The 7,977-nt window shown below is 46.0% G+C and overlaps 1 long non-coding RNA gene across 1 annotated transcript in view; it reads right to left on the bottom strand.

The window, feature by feature from the left end:
- Window positions 1-4,452: 4,452 nt before the first annotated feature.
- The window catches only part of LOC138489228 (uncharacterized), a 75,632-nt gene continuing 72,107 nt past the window's right edge, over window positions 4,453-7,977 (bottom strand). The window contains exon 2 of the long non-coding RNA XR_011274758.1: window positions 4,453-4,644. This is a non-coding gene — a long non-coding RNA (uncharacterized lncRNA). The remainder of the gene's footprint in view (window positions 4,645-7,977) is intronic.

Genomic DNA, 7,977 nt, shown 5'->3' with positions numbered 1-7,977 from the left:
CCTCCAGCTGTTTCTCCTGCCACCTCATCCTGGTGTTCACCAATCTCCTACTGCTGTCTGACTCCTACCACCTTCTGGTTTTCACCAATCTCCTCCTGCTGTCGGACTCCTACCACCTTCTGGTTTTCACCAATCTCCTCCTGATGTTCTCCAAACACCGCTGTAACCTTCCCCAAAATTCGCCAACTCTTTCCACATGATTGATTGATTGATTGGTTGTTTATTTATTATGCGCTTATACACAAGCTCCTACCACCTACTCCTGGTTCTCACCAATCTCTTCCTACTGTCTGCCTTTTACCACCTTCTCCTGATGTTCACCAATCTCCTCCTGCTTTCTGACTCCTACCATCTCCTCCTGGTGTTCACAAATCTCCTCCTGCTGTTTGACTCCTACCACCTCCTCCTGGTGTTCACCAATCTCCTCCTGCTGTCTGACTCCTACCACCTCCTCATGGTTTTCACCAATCTCCCCCTGTTGTCTGACTCCTACTACCTCCTCCTGCTGTTCACCAATCTCCTGCGGGTGTCTGACTCCAACCACCTCCTCCTGGTGTTCACCAATCTCCTTCTGTCTGACTTCTAACACCTCCTCCTGATTGTCCCCATATCCTCCTTCATCATTCCTATCACCTCATCCTGGTGTTCAGCAATCTCCTCCTGCTGTCTGACTCTTACCACCTCCTCCCAGTGTTCACTAATCTTCTCATGCTGTCTAACTCCAACCACCTCCTCCTAGTGTTCACCAATCTCTCTCTGTCTGACTTCTACCACCTCTATCTGATGTTCACTAATCTCCTGCTGTCTGACTTCTACCACCTCCACCTCCAACTCCCCCTCCCCTCTGATCTCCAATATCCTCCTTTCTCCAAACACCGCTGTAACCTTCCCCAAAATTCACCAACTCTTTCCACATGATTGATTGATTGATTGGTTGTTTATTTATTATGCGCTTATACACAAGTGCTTCAAAGCGCAACCATGCATGGGAGGGGAAGACATAAGGAAGACAAGACAAGCGATCTTACTAAGCGTGGTACATTCAGATTATGCAGGTGCACAGAACAGGAAGTGCGTGGGTGGGGGCAATAGGGACCAAGTGCGCTCAGTCCCGTTAGAACATGGGTTAAGTGCAGAGAGATACCACTCTCATGGGTCGTAACCAAAGTGCAGTAGCGCTTCGGCAAGTGCAAGGCCCAGAGGCAAGTGCAGGAGACTGGCAAGGCAAGCTTGGGACCTGTTAGGCTCTGAAGGTATACCAGGCCACCAGTCAGCGAAACTGAGCAAAAGTAAAGGAGGGAGAGTGAGAGAGCAGAAAGAGGTGGTTAGCAGGGGAGAGTGAGAGAGAAGGAGGAGGAGAGAAGGAGGAGGCGAAGAGAAAAGTCTTGAGGAGTTTCCGGAACTTAAGGAGATCCGGCTTGTTAGGGAGAATTCTCATAAATGGCTAATTTCCCTTACCTAAAGAGTCCCTCGGCAGCTTTGCTGGATTTCTAGGATTTATTATTTTCACCTGGTAAGAGTGTGAGCTTTTTTTCACCACTCTTACATGTTTTTTGCTGTGTGTGTTTTTACCATTTGTTTGATCTTGGGCTCTGGAGCCTCACCTACTCCATGAGCACCATTTTTGTGTATGTTACACAGCACCTTTAGTGCAGTGACACAGGGTTGTCTTTTAGACTTGCATTTTTCTGGGACTGACTACTGTCTCCCAGAAACATGTAAAGTTGCCATTAGCTTTATGTAGTCTCTTTAAACTACAGACCCAGTACACCCCATCAAGTTGCCATTAGCTTTATGTAGTCTCTTTAAACTACAGACCCAGTACACCCCATCTTACATGGAGTATTGGAAAGGGTTACTTCCTATCCCTTTTTGTCTGTTCCTCTTGGAGCACTGTTTCGCTCCCTTTACATCAAGACTTGGCTGGTGGCAGTGGTAACTTCCCTAACTTTTCTACCACGGTTATCTTATATAACCATGGTATTGTTTTAGGCTGTCATATTAGCCTCGAACATAAACCTGCTTGACCAAATACATTTTATTTTGGCTCTGGCTGGGTTTATTCGCCATTACTTTTTGCTAAAGTCTTTCTCGTGTTCTTCTCTGTGCACCAAACCGGGGTTGATTCCTTTGTTCGTCGTCTTTACGCAGGCTTCTGCACAAAAGCCCACCTTAAGGCGCCTGAAAGTCTGGGTAGGCAAGATGTGAGGGAGGGGTCTTAGGACCCCTGCCATGGGTTCCCTTGGTAACCCAAGTCGCACTCCTGTTTGATTAGCTGGGTGACTGCCCTTGCCAGGACAGCCACCCTGCTGTGTGATTGACAGCCAGGCTGAATGAATGGGGGAAAACTGCATGAAAAGCAGGTCTCTGGGACTGGAAAGGCAGAGTCGCCACTGGAACAAAAGAACCAACGAGGAGCTGATGGAAGAGGACCCCTTCAATGACTGAACCGCCCAGTGAAGCCCTGCTGCAGGTCCGAATCTTCAGAATCCGCTGACAGAGAAGATCCTCCAGGAAACCTCTTCCCTTGAGCTGGTGGGACCAACCAGTTTGCCCAAACTGCAAGCCAGGACCCCTCCTCTGGTCAAATTCGCTGTACAGAGCTACAGTGTGCTGGATAGCCAGGAAGGTCGGAGTGCACCTTTTATTTGTTGCTTTGCTCTGCTGCTGGTTTCTTCCCTGGATAGTGCAGGACCCTCCAGTCTTCCTACTTCGTGTCAGCCCGACAGTCACTTCAGGAACCGTGAGCCTGCTGGAAGTACAAGGAACGTCCACCTCAGCTACAGCTCCCTCTCTAAGGTACTGTGCAAACCCGGTTGCTCGTTTCGTTCAGCCGCGGGGAAAGTGTGTGAAATCTTTCTCCAATCTGAGGGCTTGTCCTTCTCTTCTCTTTGAACTAACTTTTCTACCACCCAACCTCGTCCAAAATCTGTGGCACGATCTTTACCGTGGGCTACCCTGAACCGTGTGATCTTGAGCAAAACACTTTTGTCCTATTGACTTTTACCCTAAGCATTTTCTACCTGATTCGATCACTGTAGTTCCTCTTGTTAAATTGTCCTGAGTACTTACCTGTTGGTGGGGTTCAATTTCTATTAACTTTGTCTTACCCTCCCTTTTAAATTGCTTGAGTGCCATTTTGTGAGCTTAACTTGTCTGGAATTTAAGGGAAGTGGTGTGGTGAAGAGTGAAATAAATGTATAAATGTATGTTCTTTTACTTGAAAACCTTGAGTAAGTGTTTGCCTGAATCATAGTAATTGCTGTCCTTTGTGTAACTATTTGATACTGCTCACTTACTCTTGAGATAAGTCTGGCTGCTCAGCCATCGCTACCACTTAACTGTGTAGTACAGGCTTGTACCAAAGTGAATTTGTACTGTCACTTGTAGTCTTAATTGTGTGTGGTGTTCCCAAAGGGTACTGCATATAATTCTGCCTAACACGGCTCAAAACAGAGAGAGGCAGGGAGGCTGTTCCAGAGGCAGACACCTGCAGTGGATAAAGATAAAGAGGGCTTGGGAAGGAGAGTATTTAGGAAGAGAGCGTTGCAGATAGAGTGAGCCCAGGCCCCAGAAAGCCTTGTGGACAATGCAAAGGGTCTTGAACTTAATCCTTGCAGCCACGGGGAGCCAGTGAAGTGATTTCAGCGACAGTGAGATACGGTCCCTGGGCTTAAGGCCAAGGATAAGTCTTGCGGTTCTGTTCTGGATGAGTTGAAGAGGACGGAGGGTAGAAGAAGGAAGTTTGAGAAAGAGGCTGTTGTAGAAGCCAGCCTAGAGAGGACCAGAGCTCTGGAGTAGATTCAGTTGGTAGTGGGACTTTTTAGAGATGTCCGCAATGTGAGACGAGGAGAGAGTGGAGTCGAAGATGACCCCCACATTTTTTGCCTCGTTGGTAGGTGGAGGTGCAGGGCCAAGGGAGGCCGGCCAGAGAGAAAGAGGGAAGACAGGAGAAGGGGTCCTGATGAGGACAATCTCTGTCTTACTGGCATTGAGGCAGAGGTCATTTGCAGCACACCACGACTGAACTGCGGACAGACAGTCAGGTATGAGTGAGGAAGAGGAAGAGGCTGAGGGTAGCCTGAAGAAGAGCTGTGTGTCATTCGTGTAACACTGAATGTTGAAGGTCAAGGTGGCTATCCTACGGGCCAGTGGTGCCATGTAAAGAAAAGGGATAAGTAGGCGCACTACCTTATGCTTTCTATGAGAAATACATTTTCAGAATACCGTGTAGTAATTAGATATTATTTTCAGGTGCGGGGGAGGAAAAGTGACCCTGGCACAGGATCACTACAACATATACGTAGGCAAAGAAAAGAGGATCCAAAGATAGGAGCCCTCCCGTCCCCTGCATTCTATTTTAAATCCATCAATAGATGGTTCCTCGAAGTCAAATAAACTGGTTGTTGTAGTTCTAAAGAATATACAATTTATAAACAACAAAGATGTTCATTCATCTATTAAAAAAGCAATGAAATTTTAATTGTAGTCACAACCAATTCACCATTGAAACTTAAAAATACAAAAGCCAAATTAGCTGTCAACAGAATATGATGATAAGCAATGGTAATCCATGTATACAATCAAAAGTGGCTGACGCGTTTCAGGATAAGCATCCCTTCTTCTTGAGCCAAGTGGTTTGAACTAGAAAACAAAAAAGTAAATGAAGACTGTTTCAATCATGTATTCTTCCCATAAACATCATGTATCTACAAAGGAGTAACAAGCTGTGCATAACATTGCCAAATGGTTATATATGTATTAATATAACATTCTAAGTACAATTCAAAACGACATTCTAGCATGAGGGTCGTAGTTGTTTTAGTCTTCAGAGGCCACCACTGCGGCCAGTGTGCACTGGTATACCCAATACACGTCCCAAATCAACCAGTTAAGAAGACATATAGTTATTAAAGCAACTCCCAATTAAAATAGTGTAGGGTTGGCATACCTTAATTGTAGAGAAAGTGAAGTATGTATTTCCCCCTTAGAAATGGTGGAATGGTGTGTTCCACTACGGTTAGAAACAATGTTCCTCTCTTCAGTGTTCGGAGCACCTAAAGTCAAAGAGAATTTTCCGACTAAAATACCTGCAATGTCGTAAGTACCGTTTACTCTCAAAAATACATAATCAATAAAACTAAAGATACTTTACACCCTGTAATATTAGAAACTGTAACCAAACGTTTGAAGGAGACAAAATGCAAAACTAAGATATCCTGCTACGTTAAAGAATTACCATAGATAGTAAAATGGCTTATCTATCAAGTTTAGAGGTTTGAAGAAAAATAAGAGTGCTATGTCTCGTCTTGCTTAAAAAGCTTGGCGTTAATAGGCGTTGTCAACACAGAGACAATTGGGATATTCTGTGCAGAAAAAAATGAGAAAATAAAGATAACAAGTAGTGAGCTCTACTGCAAAAAACCTTCATGGGGATATGAAAATCAGTGAATACACCAATATCTATACTAGCTCGTGTTTACCTCTGCAGTGTTATTGTAGAAATCCGCGGCCGTGGATGAAAAATGTTCGTTCTACTCTGCGTTTCTCCCTGTGGTCGCGTGGCACTCCAAATCTGATAGATGCGCTCCTCGTTCATGCCGCGGTGGGTTTCCTCGTAACCCTGGCAACCCTCTTAGTTGTCGGCAAGCACAACACATACTAAGACCATCTCTGTCTGTATGCGTGTTCATAACCATAGAAAACGGACTATTCTGGATCTCTATGTGCATGTTGCTATATTGAAGGTGTATATGTGGGTGCCATCTTGGAACATCCAGAAAGCTCATTAATAAGATTTTATCGATGTGATACTAGTATTAATCAAATCTAATATTGTTGTAAAATGAAGTAAGAGTAATGAAAAAACTACTGTGTGACCATGTTTGTAATGAGAGTGGGCGGGGTGGTAGAAATTTGCCTTGATGCACAAGTTTGAAAATTACACTCTCACCGCAGTGGAGACCATGCTATATAATTTATGTGGGTTATTTTATATTCATTCATGTGCATGAAATAAGACATATCAAGTACTCATACATAAGGTCTTAATTATGGACAGAGGGCCGGTCAACACATCCCGGACTGAATATATTATAACAGTTGTTCCACTGTCAGGAACAGTGTATGGCATCTGTAACGTCTCATATAGAACATCTTTTACTCACATTTAACATTTATACCAGCTTAATCTCCCCAGCAGACCCAGCAATTATCTCTGGGGTGTTTCCCACGACTGAACTGCGGACAGACAGTCAGGTATGAGTGAGGAAGAGGGAGAGCTGTGTGTCATTCGTGTAACACTGAATGTTGAAGGTCAAGGTGGCTACCCTACGGGCCAGTGGTGTCATGTAGCCATTGAAAAACCAGGGGGATAGGTTTGATCCCTGGGGGACACTACACGTAGAAAGAGTGATCAGGGAGAGAAAGGGCTCCAATTCCACCAGGGATGGGCCATTAGAGTGAAAGGAGGTAAGCCATGACAGGGCCTGATCAGTGATGCCCAGGGTATCACAGAGATGTGCGATCTGGGTGTTGTGGTTTACCATATCGAAGGCAGAGGAGAGGTCGAGTAGAATGAGGACAGAAGGAGAGTTAGAATCAAGATTTGAGAGCCGATCTTTACGGGTGTTCAAAAGAGCAGTTTCCATGCCTTTGGATGCTCTAGAGCCAGACTGGTGGTTATGTAAGCAACCAGCAGATTTGGTGCAGAGGGTAAGCTGAGAAATAGCCAACTTCTTCAGGGGTTTGCCCATGAAAGGAGTGATAGAGATCGGGTGATAGTTTGCCAGAATGCAAGGGTCAGCAGAAGGTGTTTGAGGAGAGGGTGCACAAGGGAGTGCTTAAGAGCAGTGGGGAAAATTCCAGTGGCGAAGGAGAGGTTGCAGAGGTCGGCCATGGCTGGAGCGAGAGGGTCAATGTTGTCCTTGATGGTTTTGTGGGGAGGAGGTTTTGTGGGGTTTCTGTTTGGTGGAAGCTTTTACAGACCAGACATATCTAGTGACCTCCCAAGGTGTGACAAGGGAGAGAGAGAGGAAGGGGAGCGGTGGGGGTGGCCAAGGAAGGTAAAAGAGATGTTGGTGCATGAGGTGATGAGGAAGAGAGAGAGGATAGGATATCCTTTGCTTTTGAGGTGAAGTGTGCAGCCAGGGTCGAGCAAAGGGCCTGGGTGGGTGCAATGGTGGAGGAGGCTGCAGCAGGATTGGCTAGTTCCTTGCAGACTTTGAAAGGTTTCGCCGTGTTATTGGATGCCGCGGATATGCAGGCTTGAATAAAGACTCTTTCCTTGGAGCAGATGCAAAGTCTATACTGCCTTTGAAGGAAGTGGCAGCCAAGTTTATCAGAGGTTGCGCCCGAGGAATCCCATTTCCGTTCATCTGCCCTGCACTTGCGTTTAAGGGCAGCCAGTTCAGAGTCGTACCAAGAGTTGCACTCTTGACAAGGGCAAGAATATCAAGAGTGTTGGAAACGGAGAGGTTACCGTTAGAGAGGACTGTGTCAGGGTGGGAGTCAGCCGCAGGAGTAGAAGAAGCAGAGTAGATAGTGGCAAAGGCAGCAACTGACACTCTTTTCATGGGTCGGATGACCTTCTAAACGGGAGGCAATGCCAACCTTACCGATGCAAGAGGAGAAGAGAGGTTCAAGTGAGAAGAGAGAAGAGAGAAGATAGTGATCATTCCAGGAGAGAGAAGTAGTGAGAGGGATAGATAGAGGGATGTTGGTTGAGATGAGAGTGTCCAAGGTGTGGCCAGTGGAGTGTGTTGGGCCAGAGGGTAAGATGGAAAGAGAGAGAGAGTCACAAAGATTGCGGGAAGGTCCAGAGGAATCAGATGAGTCGAGATGGATATTGAGATCACCCAGTAAGAGGAGTTGAGAAGAGGAGGAAAGGAGAGAGGAGGCCAGGTCAGCCCATTCCGAAAGGAAGAGGGAGGGCTGTCCAGGTAACCGATAGAAGGTGGCCAGCAGGAGTGAAGAGCT

The sequence above is a fragment of the Ambystoma mexicanum genome, chromosome 9, assembly GCF_040938575.1.
Source record: "Ambystoma mexicanum isolate Mex_15411 chromosome 9, UKY_AmexF1_1, whole genome shotgun sequence".
Taxonomy (NCBI): domain Eukaryota; kingdom Metazoa; phylum Chordata; class Amphibia; order Caudata; family Ambystomatidae; genus Ambystoma; species Ambystoma mexicanum.
The sequence above is the reverse complement of the archived record's forward strand: the minus strand, read 5'-3'. Positions and strand labels throughout refer to the sequence as shown.